General features: G+C 42.7%; 1 long non-coding RNA gene across 2 annotated transcripts in view; it reads left to right on the top strand.

The window, feature by feature from the left end:
- LOC120226487 overlaps positions 1 to 5637 on the top strand; it is a 51605-nt gene extending 45968 nt beyond the window's left edge. For both annotated transcript variants that reach the window (XR_005527027.1, XR_005527028.1), the window contains one exon: positions 5099 to 5637. This is a non-coding gene — a long non-coding RNA (uncharacterized LOC120226487). The remainder of the gene's footprint in view (positions 1 to 5098) is intronic.
- Positions 5638 to 7974: the final 2337 nt, after the last annotated feature.

Raw genomic sequence — 7974 nt, 5'->3', positions numbered from 1 at the left:
TGATTAAAGAAAATTTACTAGACTGGGGGCCATTGTTCCATACTTACAGCAGCAAAATGCAATTCAATTACAGTAATTCTTTTAGATCCAACTCTTTGGAACTGAGAGTTCTCTTTTTATGTTTCGGTGAAGGGTTTTGAAGATTTTAACCGGCCAGTGATTTTTTTTAGAGTACTGTAGAGTATTCATACAGGTAAAATCTTATTGCAATGGATAATAATTCATCAAAGGTTTCTATGGGCTATTTTCACATATACCCCAGGAATTCTACAGTAATGGATATATTTTCTTGTTGTTCATTACAATGATAATTGAACTTTATCAGTTTCTATATGCTCAGTAGTCATTCAGAAATCATGAAAGACTATGTGACCTTTATCAAAGGATGACTGGTAAAGCCAAGAAAGGTACTGAACTGAGTTATTTTGTGTGTATGTTTGCTCTGAAGTAAAACTACACTTCAAATTCTCAAATATAGCAGCCAACCCCACCTATCACCTATCAGGAAACACACATTAGCTCTACAGCCACTTACAAAGCATGAAATAAATGTTATATAATCGTCTTTAGAGGGATGAAGCTATTTGGTTCTTCCGTTTTTCTGCTGGAGGGTTTTAAGTCTTACTATTTACTTCCTATTTCTAACTCCTATTAATTGAATCTAAGGCAGGTGATTTCTAGCAAAATAATCATTGTAATACAAGGATGTTGGAGAAAAAACAGTGTGGATACATGTAGAGTTTCTTCAACTGAAATTGGCCCTCAATACAAGGGAAGTAACAGAAAAATGACACCATCTCAAGGAAGGAGATAAAAACAGTCTTGATTAATAACAAATGTCATCTCTCCTCCTTCTCAAAAAAGTAGCTGTGGGGGTGCCTGGGTGGCTCAGGTAGTTAAGCTTCTGACTTCAGCTCAGGTCATGATCTCATGGTTTGTGAGTTCAATCCCCTCATTGGGATGTCTGCTGTTAGAGCAGAGCCCACTTTAGATCCTCTGTCCCCCTCTCTATGCTTCTCCTCTGCTCATTCTCTCTCTCTCTCTCTCTCTCTCTCTCTCTCTGTCCCTCTCTCTTTCAAAAATAAGTAAATAAACTTTAAAAAAAGTAGCTGTAGAAAAAACTTAAAATAAGAATTAACATAATCTCAGAAACCTTGAGCTAAGGTTGGGTCTAGAAAATTCTGTGCACTCTTTACATGTATGTAAAGCTATGGATGTCTTTCTGATTTTCTTTCCAAGATAACTAGATTAGTGGTTATCAGCACTTGTTAATTCAGTTAAGAGCTATATATTCAATAGAATCAATTGCCTTGTACTGAAGTGGAATCTTTCAAAATCTGAGATACAATGAAACAATTTTTGATGGCTCTACAAAATCTAGATCATTTTTAATATTAATTTAGTATAGCTTTCCTGCTTTGTGATTTTCCATCATACATGTCATTAGGCATTGTTTAAGCTCTAAGACATTTTCCTGTAATTTTGCATACATAAAAAGTGAGAGGTTTCATTTTTTGACATAGAACAAGCTTTTATAATCATTTTCATCAAACACATGTTACAGCTAAAGTCTAATTCAATTAAAAATACTAATGTAGAAGGTATGTTATAAACCGCCATGAAAAGTCTTGGGACTATTGAAAATTTCAGGTGTAAACTTGATAGTTAGAAGATGGTCAGTGGAAATCATATGAGGTTTCAGAAATAGACCAGTAAAACATCATTTTTCAGGAGATAGAGGTGGTGTTGACTTATAAAGCTTATTTTCCAAACACCAAAAGAAACTAAAGAGACTACTTTAGAAAAAGAGGGAAAAGAAATGCAATGTCACAGGCTAGGGGAGATGATCCCCAGAAAGTCTTGAGCTTGGAATGAAGCGGGATCCTCGAATTTTGTTGCCCTGACTCTCACTAGCATGCAACTCTGGCAAGTCACTGAACTTTACAATAAATGAGAGAGCTGGATTCCTTGTTGCTGCAAAATTCTATTACCCCATGACTCTGAAGCTGAATCCAGGTGAGAGAGTGTGGCCATGCAATCCTAGGCCATAATTACTCCCAGTTGATGTGAACTGGCAAAAAGAAGGAGACATGTGCTTGTTTGATGCTGGAGAAGTGGATGCCTGTCAGCATGAAGATCTGGCTTTGGGACAGCTGGGTCCCAGATCCTTCACTGATGGGGATGTGGTCTGAGAGTACTGCACTCTGTGTTTCAGCTGCCTGGTCTGTAACATAGGGCCAATAGAGCCTCCATCTTCAGGTTGTGATGCCCGAATAACACGTCTCAGGAAGAACCTGGGTCGGAGTGCTTGGCCTCAGAACAATTTGCCAGCTCAGAGGAAGTTCTTGACTTTGCCATGCAGGTCACCTACTCTGACCTGGGCTCCCTGGCTTCTCATCAGTTCATCTCTGTTTCCTGGACATGCCACAGGCCTCTGACCCTCTGTGTTAAGATGGCCATCCCAGTTACCCCTTGGCTTTATAGATGGAGACAACAGGGGTAAGTTGTTGTGGAATTGGGTTCCAGAAGCTTCCAGATGGGGGATGAATGTGGTAGTGTTTTAGGGAGTTAATTGAAGTGTATGGGGACAGCAACTTTGAAGGGGGCTGTCGTCAAAGTATTGGGGTGTAGCTTCAGGGATAGAGAGGGGGAGATTAGAAAGAGCTGTTTGTCTGGATGCAGTTTAGGAATGAGGAAGGAAAGAGAAGAAGGAAGCTCCAGCTGTCTTTCCTCTTCCCAATCCTTCTCTTCTTCAGTCCACACTGTCACCAGGTCTATCACCTCCCTGTTTACAAGGCCTCTATGACTCCCCACTGCCCACAGGATAAAGATCAAGCACCTCACTATGGCAGGATCTAGGCTCAGCTGGCCTTTCTAGCCATCCTCCATTACTCATACCTTATGTACATCATCTCTTGGACCCAGTTGTTTACCATTTCCAGGATGTGGACTTTCTCTGAGCTTTGCCCATGGCTGCTTCCTCTCTTGGGGCCCTTCTTACCTGGTAAGATACTATTTATTGTACAGAATGCAGTGCACAGCTCACCCTCCCATGCCTCCTGGCTCCCACCACTTTTCCAGACAGCACGAATGGATTTGTTCTTCCATCCCTGATTCACAGAAGTGGTTGAATTCACAGGAGCTGTGATGGCTTTCTTGTCATCTGACCATGAGGTCTTTAAGGACAGGGCCATGATCTCATCCTCTTGTGCATCTTCCACACAGAGTCAGAACTCGAGACAGTTGGTGGCAGGGGAGGAATGGAAACCAGGCACTGGAGGTCAGGCCTCTATGGGGCAGATGGATGATGCAATGCCACCTTTCCCTTGAGGACTAGGCATGTGTGTGGTGGAGGAGGGGTCAGGCCAGGAGGGGAGCAGGTAGGAAAGTGTGGCAGTGGAATAGGTAAGGTGGAATCCCGGCTGCTGCAGGTGTCACTGGACCCCAAGGCAGAGACAGACCTGGGGGTGGGGTTATTTGTGGGTAGAAAAGAAGAGGAAGAAGCACTTGCAGAGGCTGTTACTGTGGAAGATGTTTTGGGTCCCCAAGGACCCTATAAAAGATGCCCCAGCTCAGGCTGCTATAGGAAACTGTCACAGACTGGGCAGCTTATAAACAGCAGACATTTATTCTCACAGTCCTGGAGACTGGAAGTCTGACATCAGGGTGCCGGCCTGATCAGATTCTGGTGAGGACCCCCTTCCAGGCTGCAGACGCTGACTTCTCATTTTCTCCTCACAGGGTGAGAGCAGAGACAGAAAGCCCCCTGTCCTGTGACCCTTCCAAGGGCACTAATCCTATCATGAGTGCTCTACCTTCTGAGCTCATCTAGTCCCGAGTCGCTTTCCAAATCCATGCTATCAAGGAGTAGGGTTTTGGCATATGAATTTTGAGGGGGTGGGGGACACAGTCAGTCCCTACCAGGAGTCCAGGAATGACAACACTAACTTTCTTTTTTAGGATGAAACTTTACTTGAACCAACTATGCCAGTAGATGATAATCTTGGGAATTTGCCATCCAACTTCTACTGTAGAAGTCGACTTCTACAGGGGCGCCTGGGTGGCTTAGTCGGTTAAGCCTCCGACTTTCGCTTAGGTCATGATCTTGCAGTTCGTGGGTTTGAGCCCCGCGTTGGGCTCTGTGCTGACTGCCAGCTCAGAGCCTGGAGCCTGTTTCAGAGTCTGTGTCTCCCTCTCTCTCTGACCCTTCCTGCTTGCGCTCTCTCTCTCTCTTCTAGAAATAAATAAAAATATATATAAAAAAAAAGTCGACTTCTACAGATAACATCAAAATTGGTCCTCCAAAGTGCCTAATTTCAATTAAAAAAAATTTTTTTTTGAGAGACAAAGTGCAAGCAGGGGAAGGGCAGAGAGAGAGAGGGAAACAGAGAATCTGAAGTAGTCTCTAGGTTCTGAGCTGTAAGCACAGAGCCCGATGTGGAGCTTGAACTCACAAACCGTGAGATCACAACCTGAGTTGAAGTCAGACACTTAACTGACTGAGCCACCCAAGTGCCCCAATATCCAATTTCAATTTTAATTGTACATCTGTATCCCTGGAGGCTCTCTTGTTATATTGTTGTTTACTGAAGTGGGTTACAAGTAGTATATATATCAACAGCTGCTAGAAACAATGGTTCATAACTTTGACTCTTTAATTTTCTTGTACATCAGATTGCAGTGGCCCTAAGCCTATAGTTCCCATGGGTTCCAACTGCTCATTCCTGCTGGAAACCACCAAAGTTAAGATTATACTCAAAATGATAACTTTCTTTAGGTGGGTGGGAGGAACCAAAAGATTAAAGTTCTGAGACATTTTAGAAAATTTTCCTTTTTTTTTTTTTTTGTCAGAACATGTGGTAGCATGTCATGAGCTGTTGTTACATTTGAGGACATTCTGGCAACCTCATCCCTTTGCTGAGATGATTGCCTGAGAATAAGGCCCATGGAGGCCATAGCTGGGTGCTTTCCCCTGGGCCTGATATATTTGTCGGCCCAGACTCAGATGCTGGATGGTTGCCAGGAACACTTTTTACTGTTATTTTGAAATATCAGCTGGCACTTGGGCGCCTCACATGCCATTTTCTCTTTGTCACAGAGAAACTTTGTCCCCTGAGAATGGATTGCACATGCCAGAACCCCTACCCCAGCTTATCCAGCTGAAAGACTTGGGAAATAGGAGAAAAGAGAAAGACAGCCATGGATCCAGAGTTCTGCCATGTACACCTCTTGTCTCCTCCGTCATAATAAAGCCAGGCTCACTCCCTGCCATTTCCAATCCCAGTATGAAAAGAAAAGACATCCCTTACCTGACTTACATGGTAACTTGCTGTGACTCTGGCCCCATCAGGTCAAAGGTAGTTTCTGTTGAACTACTGCCACAGCTTCTCTGCAGCTAGGCATTTTTGTGGCTCTGTGTGGCCTTCCTGTCTCACCCTGGACTCTCATCATACCAGACTGCCTTCCTTCTGGCACCATGCCTGGCACCTCAAACCTCCATGCCCCACTTACCTGGTGCTTCCAACCTGAAACGACCTGGCTGATCCTCCATGTGTTAGAAGCTGAACATCTTTACAGTTCAGATCCAATGTCACCTCACTATGGATTTTTTTCCCCAAACATAATAAAAATGCATGCCTCCCTTTTCTGTGTTTCTGGACTGTTTCCTTGGAACCACTTCTCATCAAAGGGGACTCCATGCAAACTTGTTTGTTTTCCCATTCTAAGCCCCTCTTGGGAGGACCCCATTGCCTAACTTGAGCACCAAGCACCCTGCCTGGGGTGAGTCATCATTAAAGGTTCCTTGTTCCCCCTCACTCCAGAATTGTCTATTTTCTTAATTAGCTAATTGTGAACAGAATAGATTGTGCATGCTGGGTATTGTTATATACGGCAAAGGCCTTACAATTACCCGTGAAATATATTAGTTGAAACTGACATTTTCTACACTTGCTTTCCACCTCTCCCAGGCTAAGAAGTTCAAGAATGGCCACAAAGCTGAGCCACCAAAGCAAAGATTTGTTCTGAGTGGGCTGTCTCACATGTCCTACAGCAAGATACTGGGTCTTGGCTGACGGTGATGGGACAGATGTGCAGACAAGCTCCCCACGCCCCTTCCCACTCACTAATTACAACAAAAGCTCTGGACAACCCACAAAAACAACTATTTAGCAGTTTGAAAAGTAAACAGGAGCAGGCAGTCAGTGGAGAATAGATAAACTTGGAGAAATAATGCCACACAGGAGCAGGTCCCAGTCATAGGATGCTGAATCCTTTAATAGAAACTCCATCTTTGTTGCCAGAGGAGCTAAGAAAAGAGGGCCCTGCAGATGAAAAAAGGGTACAGATAATCCCAGAAGGGGAAACCAAGACAGAGGCTCCACTAATTCTGTGTATAAATCCACACACATTTCAGCCTAACCCCCATGCCACTTGTGCCAAGGACAGACCCAAACCATCCTAACGGGTGGATCAGTTTCCTGAGGCTGCTGTAAAAATCACCACAAACCTGGTGGTCTAAACCAACAGAAATCTGCCATACTCTTCCAGAGGCCAGAAGTCTGAGATCAATTGTACTTTTTGTTAATTGGATTACATCAAAGTTAATTTTTCCCCCCAAAGATACCATAGGAATGTGAAAGAGCAAGCCTCAGGCTGGGAGGAAATATCAACAAAGGATTTGTATAGAGAATACACTGAGAACTTGTACAGCTCAGTTACAAACAACCCAAGGAAAAAGTGGGCAAAAGAGTTGGACACTTCCAAAAGAAGACACACAAGTGTCTAGTAAGCACAGGAAGCAGTGTTCAACATGATTTGTATCAGGGAAAGAAAAATGAAATGTATAACAGAATACCCACTTCCTCTCTTTGGATTGGCAACAGTTAAGAATACAGAGCCTGTCATATGTTGGTAACAATATGGAGTAACTTTCATAGGCTGCTGGCAGCCATGTAAAATGGTGCAGCCTCTTTGGAAAACCTATTGGTATTTTCCTTTAAGTTAAACATATATCCACTCTATAACTCAGCCCAGCCTTTCCATTTATAGGTCTTCACTCAAGAGAAACAGAAAGATAAATCCCATAAGTGAATGTTCATGGCAGCTTTTTTTGAAATAGCCCAAACAGGATACAACCCAAATGTTTATTGTAAGGAAAAATGAAAATTATTTTCTCCTTTAGATAAAGGGCAAAGAGATCGTGTTCCTTTTCTGTTCATTTTAGAATATTTTCTTAGAGACATAGAGAATCTGAATCCTTGCTCTGCTTGGAGTAGAGGTACATGTTTCTAGAAAGTGAGCCCCATCTCCAGTGTTGCAACATAAAGGTATTTCTCTGGGCTAGCCAAGTAGATGGAACCTCAGGAATTAGCTCAAGACTCTCTCACAGGAAATGTGGTAATGAGCAGTGGTTTAGTCTTTGGAAGATAAGAGACATTATTGTTTTTCCTTTTCTTTTGTTGCATAAAATGTGTCAGATTTCTCCTAAACTATGCAGTCATTTTTGGGCTACATGCATATAAATTTGTTAAGGATTACTCAATAATAAAGCGTGTTTTCTGCTATTGGTATGGAGGGGTCTTCTGGGGGATCTGATTGCTTTATTTCCCCAACACTACTCAGAGCTGAATGGATTCGCAAATTGTTATCTAGTCATATGATGGAGCAATGCTCAGCAATAGAAAAGAATGAATTATTGTATTCATGCAACAACGTGAATGAATTTCAAAATAATTATACTGGAGCCCCAAAGTGGTCCAGGTCTCTCCTCCCCATCCTCTGGGCTTTTATTTTGGCCTCAGTGTTTTGGTATTTCCCAGTGCAGAGCTCTTGGACCAGAAAGAACCATACATTTCCCTTGGTTCTTTATCTTATCTCAGGACAATTTTTCACAGCCAAAGTGGAATTCATAATTGTTGGAGGGTTGTACCTCCATTTCATCATTAAACATCTACAAGAATATGCAGGACCCTC

This window comes from Hyaena hyaena, unplaced genomic scaffold, assembly GCF_003009895.1.
Source record: "Hyaena hyaena isolate Hyena2069 unplaced genomic scaffold, ASM300989v1 scaffold_1699, whole genome shotgun sequence".
Lineage (NCBI taxonomy): Eukaryota > Metazoa > Chordata > Mammalia > Carnivora > Hyaenidae > Hyaena > Hyaena hyaena.
The sequence above is the reverse complement of the archived record's forward strand: the minus strand, read 5'-3'. Positions and strand labels throughout refer to the sequence as shown.